Source organism: Microcebus murinus, chromosome 3 (genome assembly GCF_040939455.1).
Source record: "Microcebus murinus isolate Inina chromosome 3, M.murinus_Inina_mat1.0, whole genome shotgun sequence".
Classification (NCBI taxonomy): domain Eukaryota; kingdom Metazoa; phylum Chordata; class Mammalia; order Primates; family Cheirogaleidae; genus Microcebus; species Microcebus murinus.
Genome location: NC_134106.1, coordinates 69594928 through 69619178, shown reverse-complemented (window position 1 = coordinate 69619178; position 24251 = coordinate 69594928).

Below are 24251 nucleotides of genomic sequence, written 5' to 3'. Positions count from 1 at the left end.
AGTAACTGTTTTGTAGTAGTACATATAAGAGGCCAAATTTTACATAGGTGTATACTTATATTTGTAGAAAAGATACTCAAGATCTCAAGGATAATGTCCTATTCCTCCATTTACTAAAGGGTCATGACATTGTGTGGCACATTTATGTGGAAATGAATCGATATATATTGAGTTTCAATAAATTTACCTCACCCAAAGTAAGTAAGTAACCAAACCTTTTCTCTTCCTTTGTCTCCAGCCTTATATTGGGTTGACTTAAAATCCTTTTACTGACATCAAGTGTCATCCTGTATATTTTATAGTTTTGAAAATCCTGTGGCTTTCTGGCTCATGGGCCAAGTAAACATTAAACCCCAACCTAGTCTTTGGATAATGGTATAGGATTTCTTAATGAAAGCTACCTTAGCTTGTATGTATATATATATATATATACATATATATATATTTAAAGACCAATCCAATATGACTGGTGTCCTTTTAAAAGGAAATTTGAACAAAGAGACACACACAGGGAAAATATTAATACCATGTGAAGATGAAGGCAGACATTGAGTGATGGTTGTACGAACCAAGAAATGCCAACACTTGCCAAACCACTAGACTCTAGAGAAGAGGCATGGGACAGATTCTCCCTGACAACCCTCAGAAGGAATGGACCCTGCCCTCACCTTAATTTCACACCTCTAGCCTGCATAACTGTGAGGCACTGAAAGCCCTGGAAAACTAATGTATGAGATTTAGGTTACAACCTCTAAAAAGTTAATTCCAGAATCTAGAGCCAAGAGACTCCAGACTCCCATTTGTGTCCCAGAATATGCTGGCCTCAAAGGTAACAACCTTCTGTGGTTCTTTTCTCTAATCCTTTTGCGCACTCTAACACACACTGGTGTATTTCCATATTCTGGTAAAAAGGAAACCTCAAGGTGATTTATAATGTTACACATATATTATTATCAGAAAAGCACAGTCACAGATTCATATGAGATTTACAGCTATCATTATTCAAGGGTTATATAGCATATTTTTATCATTCAAACAAAATGCAATATACAGACTGACGTTGCGGTCAAATTCATATCAATTCAGTGACGAGAAAAAATCAGCTAAAACATTTGTTAGGTATAAATATAGAAAACAATAGTAAATATAATTTGTCCTTAAACTGAATTGTGGAGACCAAGGTTGATATGAGTTCTTGACTATAGGATCAGCTGGTATTTTAGAGTTGACTTTTTAACAGGAATCATTGGATCCATACATCACCCTGCTTTTTTAATGTCAGTCTCTACATTAACTTAGATTTAATATTTGAAGTGGCTGAAACAAATAAACCACAATGATAGTATCACAGAGGAAGAAATTTGGCTACACTGTTACTATTTTTGTGTGCATATTGGTTTGACTTATTCCCAAGTAACTGTGTTGTAGTAGTACTTACGAGAGGCCAAATTTTGCATAGATATATATTTATAGATATATATTTATATTTGTAGTAAAAATACTCAAGATCTCAAGGAAATGTCCTATTCCTCCATTTACTAAAGGGTCATGTCATTGTGTGGCACATGTTTCTGAGGAATTGAATTGGTATATATTGACTTTCAATACATTTGCCTCACCCAAAGTAAGTACGTAACCAGGTGCTTCTTATGTTTCATCTTTTCTGGAAAACTAGATTCTGTCTGTAATGATTGGCTTGATTTCTCTGATGGCATGTCAATACTCTACCAACACTATGCCCAATGCAGACATCTGTAAATGATTACTGTATTTTCCTCATTTAGTCTGGGTATAGGATCAGAGTTCTTAATAGAGCAAGCCATTCAGTTTCTGTGAAATATTGAGAATTGGCTCATGACCTGAAACATATTTATTTTCCTTGCTTATTCATATCATTATGTGATATTCGATAGAGAAAACTGTATACTTAACTGAGAAGTCAACTTCTAGAAAACTGCACATGAAGGTTTACAAAACAATTATTTTAAATTTAACACATATACATATGCAAGTTCTTAGATAACTGTATACATTTAAATAGTATTTTAAAAATTATATATCCTATTAATCTTTTAACCTTATATTTATTGTGGATGAAATTTTTTCTTTTTTTTTTTTTTTCAAGGAAGAACCAAGAACACAGCTTTGTCCTGATCTCATTTGAAACTCCTCTTCCTGTCACTTTTGTTGTGGATAAGCCATTGATCCTTTTATTTTTCCAGACCAGTCCATGCACTATTATGATTTATGAAAAGTCACTTCACACTGGTAATTTTCTAGTTAGTCCATATATCAGAGTTGAGATTTTACTTGTAGCTTATTTTAAGCCGTTGTCCATAATTTCTCAAAATTAGTAGTTTTCTGTATCAAGTGTCATATACTATTGTATTAGTAGCCTCTTTGCTATAAAAACGAGTACTAAAACCTATCATTCTTAATACACATTTATTATCTCACATAGTTTCTGCAGGCCAAGAGTCTGGGAGTGGTGTAGCTGGCTGGTTCTGGCTCAAGGTCTCTTGAGAGGGTGCAGGCAGGCTATGGGCCTCTCCACAGGGATACTCACAACATGGCAGCCTGCTTCTCCCAGTATGAGTGATCTATGTTTTAACAAGCCCTCTAGGTAATTCTGTTGCATGCTAAAGTTTGGGATTAAGGACTTAAGGATTCTTTTGAAAATATATGCCCATTAAAAATTCTGATGTACACATAAGTGTTGATCAGTTAATACCAATTTGATGGTGAGTACATGTGGTGCTTGTTTTCCCATTCTTGTGATACTTCACAGTAGCATGGGATCCAGCTCTATTCAGGATAATACAAGAGGTGCTATATCACCATTGTTTTTCATGGCTGGGTAGAACTCCATGGTGTGTGTGTGTGTGTGTGTGTGTATGTATATATATCACATTTTATTAATCTACTCATGTATTGATGGGCACTTGGGTTGTTTCCACATCTTTGCAATTGTGAATTGTGCAGCTATAAACATTCTAGTGTAGATGTCTTTTTTATAGAATGTCTTTTTTCCTTTGGGTAGATGCCCAGTAATGGGATTGCTGGATCTAATGGTAGTCCTACCTTTAGCTCTTTGAGGTATCTCTATATTAGTTTCCACAGAGGGTGATCAACACTTATGTGCACATATAGTAGTAATATTCATCAGATGTCAGCCAGGTGGGAGAGGGGAGGTGGGGATGGGTATATACACACCTAATGGGTGCGGCGTGCACAGTCTGGGGGATGGACATGCTTGAAGCTTTGACTCGGGTGGGGACAAGGCAATATATGTAACTGAAACATTTGTACCACCATAATATACTGAAATAAAGAGAAAAAAAATAAAAAGAAAAAATTCTGATGTAATTTTCTAGTGAGGAAAATCATTCTTCCTTTGGTTATCACCTTACCTCTGCAAATATTTATATTTAGTTGCATAGGGGCAGGAATAAAGGAAGTTTTCTCTAGTGCCCAGCTTTGTTTTACCTTTTGAATTCTGTACAAATCCTTGAGAATGCAAGATTTTAGGAGGCGTACACCTTCCTCAAATTCCTTGCACCCTTTGTTACAAAAATGGTTCCTTTATGCAACAGGGAAAGGAGGTGTTTGTTTGTTTTGATACACAAACTGACCCAGGATGATTATAAACATACTCTTTTTTTCTCCCTTTCCTAAATCCCCTAACTTTCAATATTTTCGTTGCTTTATTATATACTACTTCCTTCTGCAGAATACTTGGAGCTTAAAAGATTTCAAAACTTTCTGCTTAATGTCTTCTCTTCCTTAATCTTTGCTCTACAATAATTCAAACCCAACTGTTGTTAGGTTATGCCATAATTCAAGTACTTTAACAAACAGCATGGACACTGACTTACCCACCTGTTAGTAAAAGGCATGTGTAGGGATGTGTCAGGATATAATTTTGTCCTCCCATAAGAGGAGGTGGAGGCCAATTTTTAAATAAAAATTTTCTATTTTGAACTTCCCTATCTCTATGATTAAGTTTTGAGGCTCTGCTACTTCCAGAATAAAAAGCTTTTAAGTTTAAGCCTCCATGCAATGTTCCTCCTAATGATAGATGGACACGTTTCCAGCTGGGAGGTTAAAAGATGAGAAAAGGCTAAACTGAAACCATCCTCACGGTACAGTGTTTCACTTAATGACAAATGGCACTGTTTCAACTTGAGAGAATAAAAGATTTTACATTTACTCTGAAGCAGAACAGTAGCCAAGTGCTCACTACTACTGATTGTAGATGTGTCTAAGCAAGGGGGTACATGGCAGAGTACCAGCCACTATCACACTGGGAAAATGTCATTATCTTTTTCTCACCTCTGGAAGATACATTTTGTGCTGCCTAGGAAATCATTCATATTTTTGTCCACAGAAGCAAATTCAAATAAAAATATAAAAATTTAAATGCTTAATCAATTCATCCTTTTATTTTGTCAAAGACATTTTTTAGAAGAAGCAAAACAAAGATCAATCAGAACCATCAACTTATTATTTTCAAAAACCTTCTGTTTTTGAGCATTTGTAGTTTAAAACATCCCTCAAAGAACTTCCCCATATTTTGGTCAAACACACCATATCCATAAGAAGATAAATTATTACATAAATTGTTGATCAGATTTCTTTTTTGTCCACAGAGCAGCTTAAAAATATAATGATGACTCACTTTTGAGGGAAGAAAAGGACAAGCAAGAAAGGGGAGATGAGCTATCACTTCAATATATTCAGGTGTGGATGGACTTCCCTTTGTATTACTTAAATGACAATTATTTTTTTCAATTTCTTGAAAAGAATTTTCCACATTTAGCCTATCTCCACCTGAATATGACTGAAATTATTAGAGAGTAAATAAAACACACAGAGGCAGTATTTTTCTAGAAAATGCAACTACCATTTATAATGACAGCATGAGTTATTTTGAGATTCTAAACAAACTAAAAATGAAAAGAAAGAGAAATGCCTGCTATACTTAGACTTCTTTTCCATGAGTAAATACGATTTTTTGTTTCTTCTTGACTCAACTGTACATATATTCCCATTTAGCTGCAGTTCTTGGCCTAGTCTTCCTTTTTTTAAAGTGCTTGTCATTCAGTTTTCTCTCTCTGCTGGTTTATTGATCTGTTAAGTACTTCTAGAACAACTTGACTTCCTGCCACAATCTTCCCCCAAATTTAGACATTTAAAATCAACCATTTTCCCTTGCCTACTGTGTCTTTGCAGACTAAAACATAAGGGAAAGAAGGACAAGAAAAATTCTATGGTTTGGTGACCTATTCCCATTAATTTCCAATCATGATGCAATACCCGAGCAGTGGCCCCAAGGCACACCCTCCTTATGCTAATTTGAACTCTGTCTGGTTTCCAAATTGGATTACATTGCTGCTTCAATATGCCTTCTGCCATGTTCCACCCTGTGGTATCAATGGCTGTCTGAATCAGACCTGGGCTTACTGCGCCTTTTGAATAAAGTGTCATAGTCTGCCCTTAGAACCTGATGTGGTCTCATCAGATGTAATCCTAACCTTTCCAGACCTAACCATATTCAAGCAAAAACCATTTGCCATATTCATAACACTTCTTGATTTGTTTAGAATAAATCATTCTTAGTTTCTTTTTTATTTTCATGAGGATAGATACTGGGTTTATTATAATTGTATTATGTGAGTCACATATAGTTGAATAAGTCTCTCACTAACAATTATTTCCTTTCTTTTCTTTTCAAATGAGCAAGGCTAGGAAGGGTGGTGGCAGAATAATGAAACATATCACTGTTCTTATTAGTCTTTAAAATAGTACTTACCATATATATATATATATATATATACACACATACACACATATGTGCCTGTGCATGTATACATATATGTGTGTGTATATACACACGCATACATATATATGACTATATACAGTTATATTTATTTTTTTCCTTTCTCTGTGATATGTGCTACGATAGCATGATATGCTCAGGAGATGCTTCTGTAGGACTGCAGGTATCATTCCCCCAGCAGCTAGAAGTGCTGCCTGGAGAGATCTCTCAACTCTCTGTTGTCTTCTGGAATTATCCTGGCTGAGGAAAGTTTCCTGTGCCAGAGTCACAGCCCTCCCCTCCGGATAGGCCATAACCAATGATTGTCCAAGGTGGGAGCACAAACGCTTACCTCCTCACTCCAAATCTGGGGAATTCTGAAGAACAATTTGGGCTTCAGAACTGCCTATTTGTTCACAAAGATTGAACTGTAGCCCATCCTCTCCCTCCAAGCAATCCTGATTTCTTCTCTTTCCTTCACAAGTGCTCATTCCTGGAGTGCTCCTAACAAACTTCCTGTGGGCTAGTTTTCAGCTCAGATTCTGCACTCCAGGGAACCCTTACTGTAACACATTTCTTTTTGTTCTTAATCAGTTAAAAATACTTCCATGGTATTATCATTAAACCTAGCAATCTGAAGCCTTTATTTTTATATTCAGGAAGGGCTTAGTTAGGATAATAGAAATATTACGATTCCATTTATGTAAAAATCAACTAGGATATGTTGGTGTTAAAGACTGAAAAATAAAAAAAAAGAAAAACCTATGTTTCCAAATATAATGCATAATACAACATCAGCCATGACAGAGCACTCCAGGTTGGGAAATAGTGAATTATCAGACTGAGTAGCTTCTCAAAAAGAATAGGTATCCATGCAGTTCACCTACTCTGGGAATAAAAATATCTTTGGTGCTGAATTTTTATGCAATCCTTGGTTCCAAGGAGATTCAACAGTTCATTCAGTATCTTTTTTAAAAAAGATTTATCATTATAATAATAATGCAAATAAACAAAATAATAGCATTTATTGGAAAGTTACTAGGTCTCAATTTGATTACCTTAATTATTGCATTATAAGAGCAATTGTCTAAGCTCTTCAGGGGAAATATGGCACTTATCTTCATTTTATATACTGGGAACCTGAGGTTCAGGGACACCAAGAAGTTGGTTAAGATTGTCCAATTCAAAAGTGACAGACTCCAGAGAAGGATTATTTGATTCCAGAGCCTTAAAACATAGCTCTGCTGTGTTCTGCATCTCAACAGGGTGAAGCACTGCCTGTCTAAAGATGCTGAGGAAAAACCTTCATCCAACAAAAAGAAGACCAATTCTCCTGTCCCTATCATGAAACTACTGGTTATTTTCTAATGATTTAAAATATTGAGAAAGAAAAGGGGCATATTTCCTGCTGTAAATCAGAGTGATTTCCTCCTTTTTCTTTTTTACCAAATCATGTCAATTTATATATCTATATATTTTTTCATACCTTCTCCTCTTCCCCATCAATGTAAGTCTATTTGTCTCCACTAACCACTTGCTCCAAGAAGTTATTCTGGATTCTTCTATTCTACAATGATTGATCAATAATATCCTTAAATTCACTTGTCATCAACCCAATCTCAAATTGAGATTCACTTTGAACGTATCACATTTCAGATGCTTTCACAAACATTATCTGTCCTCAACTGATGATGAGTTCAAACTCATTGGTAAATGAGTCATTCATTCCACTCAATTAATTAAAATGAGCCCATTGAAGAGGAGAAAACTATAACTTAAAAACAAAGTCTCATTGATGAATTTCAAACCTCGATGAGTCAGGTGGGAAATATGTTTTGAAGAAAAGTCACACGACTTCATTTTTGTCTACACTTAACCCTAAATCTTACCAAAGGAGCACAAGGGATGAAAAATATTACTGTATTTGTTAGTTACTGTCTCTGCACATTAGCTGTGGTTATTGTGCCTTGGTCCTGGAAGACTTGCCCCACATGTCACAGGAAATTGAGATTCTATTTTTGATTCACCACATTCCACTGACTATTTGCAAATGCAAACCCAAACCGCACATTATGGAATACGCTTTGCTTCCCTAAAGCACCATTGACGCTAATAGCTCAGCAAACGATCGAACTGTATTTAATTATTCACTATAATGCCTTTTAGTAGAAAATCAAGTTGTCTAGTTTTTATTAGGTTTATATGGCTCTTTGCTGCCTTGTTAGGGCTTAGGCTTTCTTTAAAAACAAATCAACATAGCAGGTTGTTATTAGGGGGAAAAAAGGTCTTTTGTTTTGGAAAGTTATATTACTATAAAACTCAATCAGAACATGCACAGTTTTGGAGCAAACTGCGTTGGGAGCTTACTGAGGGTTCCTCCTTACATACATATCTCCCTGTCTTTCTGGTTTTTGGTTGGTTTTGTTTTTGTTTGTTTTTCTGTATCCAAATAAGGACATTATTTCACACTTGAATCCCCTGAACCCCTTTTCTTCCTTAGTGAGGACAATTCCATCTGTGAGTTTCCTTTCAAATGATAAAGTCCTTATGACAATGCTATTTCCTTTATTCATTTATTTTTAAAATTATTTTTTATTCTTTATTCTCCAGTGTGCTATATCTATATTCTTAAATACTCAAGCTTTCCTTTCAATGGGCTGACATTTCCTATGTCTTCCTGAGTGATGGCGAATTTGATACTATGGAAGAAAAAGAAACCCATTTTTCATATCGATAAGTTAAAAAGGAAAAAAAAATAGTTAAATCGAGAAAAATAGGAAATCACAGTCAAACTTCTAGGCTGCTAGGGTGTTTCCCAAACTTGAAGGTGCATAAGAATCACTTGGAGGGCTTGTTTAAGACAGATTCCAAGGCCCCACCCACAGAATTTTCAATGTGGGTAGGAGGTCTGAGGATCCTCACAAGCTCACTAATGATCTTGATGCGACTGTACCAGGGCCCCCACCTGGACAATCACTGTAGGAACATCGTGTTTGTACATATATATTATTTCTTATCTTGTCTTATGCAGCATAATTTTTTTAAAAGTTGATTTCCAACATATATCAACTGGAAGAATTTACATGAAGTTCTTTTCCATAGATACTCTAAAAAATAAAATTGGAAACTCTCGTCAGCATGGGGATAACACTCACACAAAAGAGTTTTCTGGCATTGAGGAGTAGCAGCTTGCTTTTGGTGAGATATGTCATCTCCAGTTATTCTGGTTTTGTCTTTAATTTCTAGGGTTCTGAGTCCCTAACATATTGACAAGTAGATTTTTTGTTGTTGTTGTTGTTGTCACTTATTTCTAAATACTCAAAAACTTCTATTTTGAATTTTATTTTACATTTCATTTACTTTTTAATGTATGGGTTATAAAGGTGATGATCTTTCCAGGTAAATTTGTCTGTCTAGCTATCAGTTTATCTATCTGCACAGATATATATGAGAAACTATCTTTTATGTATTGATTCTAATTATTTAAAGTATACTCCTAAATTTGTTCTGTGTAATATAACTTCATATAGAATATATGATGATGCACTTAATTTGAAAATTTTGAGATTCCTCACCTGTAATTTATAAGTTCAATTGTATAAATATTCATTCCATATGATTATGAAAAGAAGGATAATTACCTATTTGTTGCTTTGGTGTTTATTATATATCTATTAGATCACACTGCTTTTTATGTTATAAATCTTCTTTAGACGATACTTTTTTTTCTCTGCTTGTGTTAATGTTTCCCACTGTGATTGTGGGTGTATCCATTTATTGCTAATACTCTTTTAGTTTTGCTCCATTAAATTGACCTAGCACAGGTAACAGCCTTCCAATGTCTATCAATGTAGATTTTTTTTTTTTGCCTGTTTTTGAATGTTTAAAATGTAATCATACAGTATGTACTTTATTGGGCACCTGAATTCTTCACTAAAAATGATTATCAGAATCATCCAAGTGATTGCATAGATCGATAGTCCATTCATTTATTTTTAAATCACAGTGGAGTATTCCATTGTGTAAATATATCATGATTATTTTTTCTCTTCCTTGGATAAAAGCTTGGAGAGTTTGCAGTTTTAAGCTATTATACATACATATACTTTTATTAATCACTGCCTGGCTTCTTGTTTTCTGCCTGGAGTATATACCAAGGAACAATTGTGCTAACTTTGCCAATGTTTTTACTATTACTAGTTTATTAACTTAATGATATTCACAGGGAAGTTTATTCCTTTCAACCTGCCTGTTAGTCAGCTAGACACTTAATAAAAATGCATATATAGTCAGCCCTCTGTATCTATGAGTTACACATCCATGGATTCAACTTACTATAGATAAAAAATATATTTGAAAAATAATCCAAGTAAAAATATAACAATAAAAATTATTACAAATAAAAATATAGTATAACTATAATTTACATAGCATGCACATTGTATTAGGTATTATAAGTAAACTAGATATAATTTAAAGTATACAGGTAGATGTGCATAGGTTATATAAAGAAACTTGAGCATCCACTGATTTTGTAATCCATGAGGTATCCAGGAACGAGTTCCTCACAGATATGGAGGGATACCTATATATGATGCTAGAAATACTAAAGTCAAGTAGATCCTTAAGACTCCAAATATGTAGAACTTATACTAATGTATGTGACTTTAGTAATGTAAATCCATAGTTAAAATTCATGATAAACTCATGAAAGCCACAAAATAGGACACAAATACCAATTGGTGTTCAATAGATGGTGATATTCATTTTAGTGGAGTGAAGAAAAAAAGACTTCCTTAAAATTACAATCTAAGAATTTGATGGTGGTGAGTATGATTTTTGTAATTAGATATTGGAGGGCAGAAAAAAAAATACTTAATTCAGAAGAATTAGCATAAATAAAGGCATCCATAGAGGAACATCTTATATATTATTAAATGTATGAAATTATATATATAAAAATTCTACAACTTTTACATGACATGATAAATCACTGTGTAAAACTTTTAGTATTATTCTGCAAAATCAGTGCATGAGGTGGGGAAATCAATTTCTTCAGTGTGCTTGAAATGGAAAGGGTATGAAAAACAGCAATGGGAAAAACAAATTTCAGTATAGATTGAGTATCTGGATTTAGAATAAATTAAATTTCTCATGAGTCCTTCAGATTTGTACTTTTGAAGGCAAGTATCTAGTACTTAATTTATTTTCTATAAAAGCAGAAACAGTGACTCACCTTGTCCTGGTACCTTCAGTGGACCAAGATCTCATCAAAGGTGTGCAAATTTTGTCATGGCAATTTTAGTCTGAGGGACAATTAAACTGAGCACACTTGGCAGTGCAGGGTGAAGCGTGCTACAATTAACTGGAATAACTTAACAAGAATTTAGTAACAAGGAAAGAAACCCTGTTTCCTAGACGAACAAGACATGTATGTGTGGGTCTGGTCATGATAGTGAAGGACAGCCAAGTGGCAAGTGTAATAATGCTAGATGCTTTTTATAGACATTGTAATACATTTTTATACTAGAAGAATGATTGAATTATAATTATCACTGGCTTGTTTTGCAATTATTTAATCAATTCGAGCTAGCCTCCCTTCAAACTTCAGTATTCAAAATAACAACTCAAATTCAAATGGTTGAAAATCCTAGTGAAATGTCTTTGGTTAAAAATTTGGAGACATTTGTTCTTATCATACCAATGGACTCTAATGTAATTTGCCTCAATAAACAATTAAACCCAGATATTTAAACATGTAATTTTTAATTTAGAGTTGGGAAAATTTTAGAAGTTGAACTTCAAGCTTGCAATTCTTATTATCCATTGCTTTATAATAAATTACCCTAACATGTAGGCTTAAATATTAGTTTATTATTACATCCCGGGGTTCTGTGGATTGACTAGGCTTAGTTGGGCAGTTGTCACTGGGAACCTCTCATGCAGGTACCATCAGATGGTAACTGTAGTTATCTGAAGGCTAAATTGGTCTGGACATCCAACAAGGCTTACACATATGGCTGGAAATTGATTCCCAGTCAGAAGAGACTTTGGGACTTTTAAAAAATTATTATTTTTTTAACAATGCCTACTTGTGGTTTCTCTATATGGCTTGGTCTTCTCAAAGCAAGGGGTATGGCTCTGAGAGGTAGGATTCTCAAAACAATCACACCAAGAGGCAGGACATAGAAGCTGCCAAGCCAACTAAGGGCTTACATTAGTTTCCTAGGGCTGCTGTGACAAAGGACCACACACTCACTGGGTGACTTAAAGCAATAGAAATTTATTGTCCCCCAGTTCTGAGGCCAGAGTTTAAAATAGAAGTGTTGGTTAGGCCATGCTTCCTCTGAAGGTGCTGTTCATGCCTGTCTCCTGGCTTCTGGTAGCCTCAGGCATTCCTTGGCTTGTAGTTGCATCCCTCCCATCCTTTTTCATCATGTGGTCTTCTCTCTGTACTTGTCTGGCTCTGTGTCCTCATTTCCTCTTTTTATAAGAACATCAATCATTTGGATTAGGGTCCACCCTAATGATCTCATTTTAACCTGATTATATCTGTAAAGACCCTATATCCAAATAAGGTCATATTCTGAAGTCCTGGAGATTAAGACTTCAGCATATTAGTTTTTGGAGATGTAACTCAATCCATGACGGGACTGTACCTCAGCTGGCACATTGTAGTATCTACTGGGTTCTATTGGTCAAAGCAGTTTCAGGGCTTGCCTAGTTTCAAGGGGATGAAACATAGAGTCCAGTTTTTGAGAGTGGATTGATAAATCACATTTTTCTACCAAAAGTTTGGCATTTGTCCCCGAGGCTGCATCAGAAAAACAAGGAAAAGTGGTTTGAGAAGAAGGAAAGAAAAATTTGTTAATTTGCCAGCAAATGAGGAGGCTGGCAGACTCCAGATTTAAAGTACCAACATCCTGCCTCTGAACAGAAGTGCAGAGCTCTTATAGGTTCTGATTAATCCTATAATCCCACTTTGGATAAGACAATCTGGTGACCTCCACCCAGGTAACTCCCCGCACCATCTCCTGTGGCACAAAGAACACAGGACACTCTCCTGCCTCTCCCAACCACTGGCCTGAAACAAGGATGTAGATTTGGTTCTCAAAAAAGCGTGAGGGAGTTTTGAATAGACAAAAAACATTTTTACCCCCTTTCAGTCCAGTTTTTCTGTTATAATTTCTAAAGAGTTTAAGGGATGAGAATTATTGATGTGCCCATCTTTGGGAATTACAGCCTGTCATACTCCACCCGCTACCCAAAGTGACACAGTTTTCTTACATATGTGGCACTCACTCACCCACTCTATAGATCCAATTACAACATTGCATGAATCAGCTCCTAGTCTGAATAAGGCTCCACAAGTACAGTTCCTTGAGTATTCAACTTTTTGAGTATGGTTATTTCTTGTTTGAAGATGTCTGAACAAAAGGAAGATGTTATCTGTCTCTCATGCATTTTCATACAATGTGGAGATAGGGATAGGTGATCACAATAGATAGTCTGGTTCAAAAAGTAGAGAATGTGACATCAACAGCAGTTACTAGACCATAGTCACACTAAAATCTGGCTGGGTACATGTTCTCAGTTTCTGGGTTAGGGCTCAAACCCCCCCCCCCCAGTACTGATTTTCTGAGGCTCTTGTTCACAATTTAGAATTTAGGTTTTTGGCACCACCATCTAGTAATCCATTATTTTCTATAAAAATCAAAATAGGACCAGGCATACTGGCTCATGCCTATGATCTTAGCACTATGGGAGGTCGAGGCAGGAAGATTGCTTGAGGCCAGGAATTGGAGACCAGCCAGAGCAATTATTCTTGCTCAGGCTGGTCTCCAATTCCTCATCTCTATTGAAAAGACCCCATCTCTATTAAGACCCCATCTCTATTAAAAAATAGAAAAATTAGCGGGGTGTGGTGGTGCATGCTTGTAGTCCCAGTTATTCAGGAGGCTGAGGCGGAGGATTGATTGAGATCAGGAGTTTGAGGTTGCAATGAGCTATGATAATGCCACTACACTCTAGCCCATGAAACAGAGCAAGCCCCATCTCAAAAAATTAAATAAATAAAATAAAATTGCCATTTAAACACCAATCCTAGAATGCATCTCAATTTTACAAACATATGCATGTCAACAATAGCAATAAAATTTTCAAAAGTGAATATATTAATAGTTTCTGAAATCAGAGATTTCTCATAAATTTGTATTTAAAAGTTTGTAAATATTCAAAACTCCAATGAGATTAATTTGGAGCCAGTTCAGAGAAAGTGGACAAAAATGTGACTGTATTTTAATATTTCAAAATTCAACCATATTGTACATTTACAGAAAGTTTCAGTAAACAGAGTAGTTTATTCCGCAGGGAAAATATAGAACTAAGAGACTGAGAGAAATACATATCTCCAGTGTCCAAACTATGGAAGGAAATATGAATGTCGGGAATAAATTTTGATTTCTCCAGCCATACATAGGACTTCGAATGTGGTGAGAATTCCTCAAACTTTCTTATCTGAGAAATGTTTGTTAAAATCAATTCCAATCATGCTTGATTTTTAAGATTGTCAAGAACACTGATAATTTGGATTCCCACGTGGGTCTGCTGAAAGGGAGACATTCTATGTACTCTTTATTTACTGCCCTCTGGAAGACACCGTAAGAACTTAGACATAAGTGTGGGAGTTTAATTACCACAACACCCTAAAATGATAATGCTAATCCTGTCATAGAGGATGAAGTTTGCTAAGAATCAGTAGCAGAAATCAAACCTGGGATTCTGCCTGAAGAGCTTCGAGGAGTTTGCAGTCTAATGTGAGGTAAGAACTAATTAGCAGGCTGCAATGATGTGCAGAGAGCAGGGCACTATGACAGCGTACTGAAGGGGAGACTGAAGCCAAATGAAGGAAGGAAAGTTCGAATCAACTGATTTCTGGAAATGAGCATTTATTGACAGGACTGTGTAGGCATCACTTATTCAACTGTGAACTAGAAAAACACAGTCTGTGACCTCCAGAGAACACAGTCTGTGACCTCCAGAGACTCAGAGTCATAGAGCTCTTCAGGTGAAAGCGATGTCCCCACAAAGGACCTTTCCTCCACTCAACTGTGTTCTCCACCATATCCAACCCCTGAATTTTGACTTCATGGTGAAAATCTGGCCTTTGTTCCAACAGGCATAGCGTGTGCATTTTAGACTGTAAGAAAAGAGAAGTGTGAAGAGTGACGCATCATTGTTATTTTGTTCAAGGAAACATTCTTCTTCACAGGGACTTATCCCTCCATACCATTGTCCAGAAATGTTGTACCTGACTGCTCATGTCCAAGGGAGCGCCTAGTGTAAGGAAGGTTGGGGAACGAGGGTTTTTATCTGGGTGTCGTGCACCCACAACAAAAATCATCATTTCCTTCATATGAGTAGTGAGAATGTCTATTGCATAGGGCACCAGTAGTGACTGCTACAGAAGGCTGATAAGTCATCCAGATGAGAGATGATTAAGATCTACAGTAATCAAAAGCTAGTCATTTCAGGCAAAATTAGCTGTAATAAAATTTACTTTTTGTTTTTTAGCTGCGGACATCACTACTTCCAGATAACTAACCTGGGAAGTTGTATGCTAAATAAAGCATGCACACTTCTGAAAATATGAAGTCACCAGGAAAAGGCAATAACAACCAGAACAATGTCTTTGAGTTATATTTATATCTTTCTTAGCAGATTTCAAGTGACTCCGATATATTACCTGACCATAGAAGAGCCACTGTGGATTTAAAGGCACAGAACAGATTAGAAAAATGTCAAACTGGGAGACAAAGTCATGTTCCTCACCATTTTATGATTACAAATATCATTTTTTTCACTTCTTTATGTCTAGGGTTCTCAACTCTATTTTCTCTAAGTTCCTAAAACCATTTATTCTCTGAAAGTTTCATTTAAGAATTTCTGTTTTCCAAGTAAAAACATATATCAAATTTTCTTCTGATGTTTCTCAGGGACCTGCTTTTTCTTAAATATCACACTTGAAACAGTGTTGTGTGGAAGAACGAGTATAATATGCTATCCATGTGCATAATTATAATACTTCAAAATATTAGAAATGGAGAAGACTAATTATAACTTGGGCAAACCCATTCATTTTAAAGGTAAGTTACCAAGGGTAAATTTTTTTAAATTACCTTTACTGTACCCAGATCACTTTCCTTTGTACCTCACTTCTGGTATTGTTCTGTATGAGAAAATTCTGTGCTGTGGTAATAACAGTTACTTGATAGAAGTACAGTGGCCCATGGAGAAAAAAAGTAAGAAAAATCATCAAAGAGAGGCACATTCTGGTCATTTCACACCTTAGCTATAATTAGCTTACTCAAGAACAAATTTTCTAACTGTGCTGATCTTCAGATTTTTTTTTTTTAACAAAAATTCTTTTATTCTTCAATCTTGAATAAAGTAGATGTCTTGGAATGTCCAGGCTTTTGATTTGCTATCAACTGAGCACTCTAGTTTCCCCTTCCCTCACTGGTGTGGGAAATAAATTAATTGAGTGTGAAGGTTTTGCTATAGCCAATAGGTATCAGAAGAATAAAGAAAATATGCCATTCTAGTTGTGAGACTTTATAAAAGTAACAAGAAGGTTCTGTTCCTATAGAAGTCAAAGTGATTGAAATTTGTAAGAAGCAGAGCTTTGACATAAGATAAATTGTACTACTGTATTTTATCCTGAGGCACTAGAAACTATTGAAGAATTCTATGTAGATTCTAACATGGTCAGATGTACGTTTTGGAAACCTCTCTACCAGCTGTAGATATTAATTAATTTTTGATGATGATAGAAGGATGCAAACTTAAAGGATAAACTCCACTGGAACATAAAGAAAAAATAAAATTTCAAAAGTATTAGGGGAGAAAAGGAAAAAAAAAACATAAATAGCAAAATGTTGTAGAGGAGGGAAAATGGACAGGCAAAAATTGTGAATAAAAAAAGAAGTAATAGAAATAAGATTAAATACAGAATTAAACACATATAGTTTAAATTTCTCAGTTGGGAGAACGAATTTGTTAAAAAAAACATAATTGCAACCATTCCCAAAATTCTACACATACCACTTTCTGCAACTCAGTAAATGGCATCATCATTCGCCAGTTTCTTAGCCAAAATATTTATATTTGTCTTAATTAGTCTTATTTCCTTCTGCACCACATCCAATCATTCAGCAGGATCTGTGGGCTCCATCTCCAATTATATCCCCAAACCATCCCTTTTCAATAAACCTGCTCCAAGAAATCACTATATCTAGCCTGAACCACAGCAATGCACCCCTAGCCAGTCTTCTTTCTTCTATTCTATTCCTTCAAGTTTTTTCTTCCAATAAGAATGATGTTAAAAACATAAACTTGATAATATCACATCCTGGCTTAAAATCCTACTATACTTTGTTTCCCTGAAAATAATACAGGGTCTTATATTTATTTTTCCTCAAGAAGACACGCTAGGGCTTATTTTCAGGGGATGTGTTATTTTTTTATGTATGGTATGACAATCTACATTTATTCAAATATAGTTAAGTCATTTTCTTCTGCAACATCATCATAACTCTCCAAAGCCCGAATTCCATGCTGAATTTCTTGTAACTCTATTTCCTTTAGAACCATCGGCCCCAATCTCTCATATTAAGCAATAGAGCTCTCATGGGGCAGATGAGGAGGGCTGCTCATCTTCTTTACCACTCCGCGAAGAAATGCATGGGTTGTGCACAGATGCTGCATAGCCACGCCCATCACTAGGTCTTATTTTCAGGGTAGGGCTTATATTGTGCAAATGCTTAGAAATCCTGCTAGGGCTTATTTTATGGGTAGGTCTTGTTTTCAGGAAAACACAGTAGGTGAACTATTAATGAAAATATAATCCAGATTTCACTTATGATATGTTTCCATGCATACATTAGTAACACAGACCAGATTTACCTTTTCATCTCACACAACTAAAACAGTAGACAAAAATGTATAAAACAATGTTCTTTAGATGTTGGTAAAACAGTAGCTGAACAGTAATTCATAAGAGAAATGAAAGAGAAATTATAAAGCTTACAGTTGCCCCAGCTTAATACCTAGAGGGAATTACAAGGCCAAAGTTACATGGAGGAAGAATCACACTGAAGTCTATGGTCTCCCTCAGTTGTAGAGTTTAGAGTTCAAGACGTCAAGGCAGCCAGAATTCTAAAGACAGGAGAAGGCTATCTGGAGAGGTCCTAAGCTCTAGAAGAAGATTACTTTTGGGTCACTATCTGAGTTCTTATCAACCCATATGTGAAGAAATTACTGAGGTGGGGAAAGAATCACCAGTAAAGAACATGTGGAACAATTCCAAGAGCACATGCAAAGCTGGATTTAGTTTCTGTATCCAGCAAGAGTGAAAAGTCTCATAACTCATATCAGGGAGAGAACTCAGAAAGCTATTGCCTCACTTGTGAAGACAAATTAACCCATAGATTAGGGGCTGTCTTGGCCCTATCTCATAAAGCTTTAAAACAGACTCTGGGCCGGGCGCTGTGGCTCACGCCTGTAATCCTAGCTCTTGGGAGGCCGAGGCGGGCGGATTGCTCAAGGTCAGGAGTTCAAAACCAGCCTGAGCAAGAGCGAGACCCCGTCTCTACTATAAATAGAAAGAAATTAATTGGCCAACTGATATATATATGAAAAATTAGCCGGGCATGGTGGCACATGCCTGTAGTCCCAGCTACTCGGGAGGCTGAGGCAGAAGGATCACTCCAGCCCAGGAGTTTGAGGTTGCTGTGAGCTAGGCTGACGCCATGGCACTCACTCTAGCCTGGACAACAAAGCGAGACTCTGTCTCAAAAAAAAAAAAAAAAAAAAAAAAAAAAAAAAACAGACTCTGACCAGATCAAACTCATCCCAAGCAATTTTAGAACATATCAGAACAAAATTCAAAAATATTGAAGAAATACAAAATGGGAAAAAAATCCAGCATCCAACAAAGTAAAATTTATAAATTTTGGTATTGTTATACATTAGATTGTGTCCCCCCACCCCCAAAAAAATATATGTTGCTGTCCTAACCCCTGATACTATGAATGTGATCTTATTTGGAAACAGGGTCTTTGCAGATATGATCAAGTCAAGATGAGGTGATTAGGTCAGTCTCCAATACAATGACTGGCATTATTATAAGGCAAGGGAAATTTGGGCCATATACAAACAGAGGGAAGATGGCCATGTGAAGAAAGAGGCAGATATTGGAGTTATGCTCACACAGCCAAGGAGTACCGAGGGCTATTAGAAGCTGTAAGAACATGGAAGAATAATCCCCAGGCTTTGGAGGGAACATGGCCCTGCCAACACCTTGATTTCAGACTTCCAGCCTCCAGAACTGTGAAAAAGACAATTTGTCTTGTCTTCAGCAACCCATCTTATAGAATTTTATTATAGCTACTCTTGGAAACTAATACAGACAACCAATAAAAAATTACCAAGCATAGAAAGAAGTAGAAAACTATGAATCATAAGAAAGAGTAAAATAAATCAATAGAACTGAAGACCCCAAATGACTCAGATGATAAAAATATCTACTGTAAGTATACTCCACATTGTTTAAGAAATTAGAGGAACATGTGTGGTGAGACATATGGAAATATAAAAGGATTACATCCAACCTCTAGAGATATAAATTATAATGTCTTTAAAAATACACTGGATGGATTAAAAGTAAATTGTACAGTACAGAAAAAAAAAAAAAGATTAGTGAGCTTGAATACATAGCAATAGAAATGATCCAATATGAAACAGAAAAAAAAGAGTAAAGGAAAAAATGAACAGAACATCAGTGACTCGTAAAACAAAATTAAGTAGATGTATAAGTAATTAGAGTACACAATTGGGGAGGGAGGATATCACAGAAATAATAATGTTCATATCTTCCATATTTGATGCAAACTATAAATCCTCAGAACCAAGAAATTCAATGAACTCAAAGCAGAAGACATGAAAAAAACTGCACCAAGGCATATCATAATCAAATAGTTAAAATCCGTGATAAAAATTATTAAAGTAGCCAGAGGAAGAAGACACATACGAAAGATCACAGGTAAGAATGATTGCAGAAGTCTTACTGAAGGCAGTACAAGCTAGAAAGCTGTGCAATGCCATCTTTAAAGTGCTGGCAAAAACAAACAAAAAAGCTGTCAACCTATAATTCTATATCCAGTAAAAATATTTTTCAAAATCTATTTTTTGGTATACAAAAATTTAAATCTCAGACATTATTTTCTCCACTCTGTCCTCAAATATTACATTCTAGTAAAGAAGGCCCATTTCCAGTATTAACATCTCCAACATAGTTAAGTTCATTCTCAACTGATAAACACTGCACTTGCTGTCTCTTTGCATAGAATTTTTATTCCCTAGACTTTTACAACCTGGATACTATCATTATTTAGGTCTAACCTTGGGCATTCTTTAATTATCCTAGCTATGGAGACTGGTATGATGTGAAAAAAAAATCAAAATTGATTTAACAACTAGTTTATGGAGCTTCATATAGAAAATATGTGAATATTCTTTCTCAATATACAAGGAAGAATTTAAAATTTTGATTACCCTCAAAAAACCTGAATGATTATAAATTATTCAAGATAGATTACCTAATAATGAAATAAACTTACTTTGCTAATAGATGGGTAGACAGAGTTTACTTATGGTCAAGAGAAAATAGAAAAATTTAAGAATACCTCTAGGATTTTTGACTTGAATGACTAGGAGAATGAATTGTCATGGACATAGGAAAAACTAAGAGAGCAACACTTTGGGGGAGGGAATAATGAGTATATTTTGACATATAAAGCTTGAGATATCTATTAGACATCCATGTGGTTATGGAAAAAGGCAATTAGATATAAAAATCTGGATGTCAAAAATAAAGTCAAACCGAGTGATATAAATGAGTGACTTGTCAACATATAAATTATATTTAAAGGCAAGTTGATTTGATTACATGATCTACACAGTAGTTATAAATAGAGAGATGTCTGAAACTAACTCCTAGGTACTCAAACATTTCATTGTTAAGCAGATGAGGAGAAACCAGCAAAAGAGACTGGAAAAAGAGAGACACATAACTGTCCTCTACCAAAGAACAACAGAGGTTAGTGTCCTGATCTTCAAGCAAAGAAGCACAAGAATGTATTAATTAATGCCTATAATTAAAAAAAAAAAAACAAGAACTGGTAGTTGATTATTGATTTCACCATGTTAGTAATGTGTACAAAAGCAGTTCTAAGAAGTAGTAGTGATGTGCTGCTTATTGATTTGAAATTGAGCTGATGGGAAGAAAGGAAATGAAGATAATAGCACTCTATATTCTAAAACAGAAAAATATACACAAAATACAAACTGTAGCTATAATATTTGGAAATAAAAGATATATTAATAAATAAAGGAAGCACTCATAAAAACCTAAAACAAAAACAAAAACCAGAAAATAGAGCATTCGAGACTATTTAGCATGACTAGCATAAAAGACACATATGTGTCCAGTGGTACTCATCTAGGCTCTACACATACGCTAGAAAATGAAACAATATAAATTATTAGTCAGAAATGTGTTCAGCAGGAAGTTAAAGAAAAGTCAACATATACTGGCTTAAATGGGTAAGAGGTTTATTGACCTCAGCTAATACATTGTTACCATTGCCTTTGTTATATCTCAGTGATATCAACGAAGTTAAGCTCTTTTTCTTCTTGCTGTCCCTAGAATTTGGCTTCTATTCTCAAGATCCACATCTGGGGTATCTCCAATCATGAGATCTGTGTTCATGGTGGGAAGAACAAAGTAGGTTACTGAGGAAGGTGCTGAAAACACAAGGGATTCACTGGCCAGAACTACCTCTAGGTGCCAAGCAGGTGAAGTTGAGTGTTTTAGCTTTATAACAACTACAGTAGAAGAAGGCAAGGGAAAAGTGGTGAATTTTTTCTGAGTAACTAACCCAGACTTTGTATATACAAAATAAATGAAGAGGACATAAATCAAAATAAAATAAGAATACTATAGTAAAAAAGAAAAGAAAAAACAATAAGCTAAGAAAAATAAACAAAAATTAAAGAATATACAATTAAGAATGATCTTTAAAATAAATTATTAAATAGAAACCCCACCACAGCACTGCTCAATGTAAAACAAAAGATAAATAATAAGCATTTAAATATGACAAGAATCTAAAGAACCAAATATAAATCAATCTGAAATATGCCAGGAAATTTAATATGCAATTTCAAATGTTACAAAGTTTTTAAAGTTGAGATGATAATTTTTCAAGAAAATGTGACTTATGAAAATGAACTCAGGGAAAGATAAAAAGCTGACTAGTCCATTAACCCTGGGGAGGAAGATGTAAAAAGATAGTAAAGTATTTACCTCAGCAGAGACACTAAGCCCAGATGGTTTTACTGATTATTTTCATAAAATATTTTTAAAAAATGAGAATGTCTATGTTGTTTAAGTTTTCTCAGAGCACAGGAAACCATGAAAAAACTCCAAATTTCCTAATCTAGGGCCTAATTCCACAATAAAATTGGACAAAGATAATACTACATCACTTATAAATACAGATAAAAATATTATTACATATAAGCAAACTGATTACATGAACGTATTGACAAATAACACACTCTAACCAAGAAAATTTCTTTTAGAAATACGAGAAAGGCTCAGATTTGGAAAATCTAGTACTGCAACTTGCTTTACTCATATATTAAACATAAAATCAATAAATATAAATGGGGCAAAATGATATTTTAGAAGTAAGAGAATCAAGGTATATAGTGGTTAAGAAACATGTTCAAAATAAGAGAGAAAATATATAGCATAGCTGAGATTTAATTGTAGATCTTTCTGACTTTGAAGACCCTTCTTTTATATTAGATAATATTTAGTTGTCACCAGGTCTTGGATAGGCCTGAGTAAATCGCAGGTTGTCTTAATAAAATACTGGTTTAATAAAATAAAATGGTTGAATTATTTAAAACTTGACAGAATATATGGATAAGAGCTTCTATTTCTTATTAAGAAGTCAATCACTTTCCCAGAAAACCACAGGCGGACATTCCTATGTCTCCGTGATCATAACTGGACTCAGCAAACCCCTGTGGTTGCTGGTGAGGGCACGTGGCTTCTGAGGACTGTGGAGGATTGCCAGAGAACAGGGGTTGGGGGTGCTGTTAGGAAGCTAAACATAATGTCTATTACAATGACATTATTTTTTTGATGGCTGTCAAATGATAACTTTAATGCCCCTTTCTCCTTATGGTAATCAGTGCAGCATAGTACAAGGTGAGAGAGAGAGAGAGAGAGAGAGAGAGAGAGAGAGAGAGAGAGAAAACTTGATTTTCACTCACTCTCAGTCATTTCTCTATTCTGAATTATTTTCATGATACATCAACCTCCATAACGCAGTCATGGATGCCCATATGAACTGCTAGTTTGGCAAATGTGTAAGAATAATCTCTTTTAAAATGTGATCATTTATCAGTAAGCCAATGACAGTTTTATTGAATTAGATACATAAAATAGTTTATAGTCAGAGGACACGGGAGGGCAAATCACTGGTAGTGGTAATTACTCTTGCGTGATGTGTCTCCCACATCAGGACATAAAGTACTGTGAATATGGGAACAGCTAAAGCAATATATGAGCGTTCCAAAGCCATTGTAGGCAACTTTTCTTTGCTTCACTCTAGAATGTCACACACTTAAAATAATGTATTATGAATATGTGACATGAAAGGAATACCTTATCCTATAGGGCCTGATCCATGCTCCTTTAAAAGCTGGTCTTTGTACTATATGACCACAGATCCACTTGCAAGGTGCTTTTTCAGTCCGGTCTGTGTGATCTACTGTCTCTCACTTAAGTGGTCTTCAAATCCCCAAGGCCAACAGAGCCTGTCTGTGTCATGGGTGCATGAACCATATTTAAATTTGCTGTGTCTTCTGCTGAAATGGTTTTGATTCAGGTCTGATTCTGACCTCATTTCATAATTACTACACAATAAGAAGTTGAGAACCACCTTTTTAGGAACTGCTGGGCAGAGCTGAGCTGATGGTTCAAAAGTTTCTTATTTAAGGGAAAAATGGGCTTAATTTTCCTCCCTGGAATAATATAAAACAAAGTCTATTTGTTAATGCAGCTCCGTTAGAGCAGGCTGATGCTGCGTCAGTAATTCCAAGAGAGAAAGTGCAGAGAAGGTGAGGCCTTTGCTATCCCGATGTCATTCATTTATTTTACTTTCTGTTCTCCTGCCATCCTTGATCCTCACAGTCAGCTCCTGCTCCCTAGGTGCCTCTCATTCTGATTCTGAGAAATCATGTTATGTTTTAGAAAGGCTTTACCAACCATGCTTTAGTCCTAGGCAAGTGGTGGATG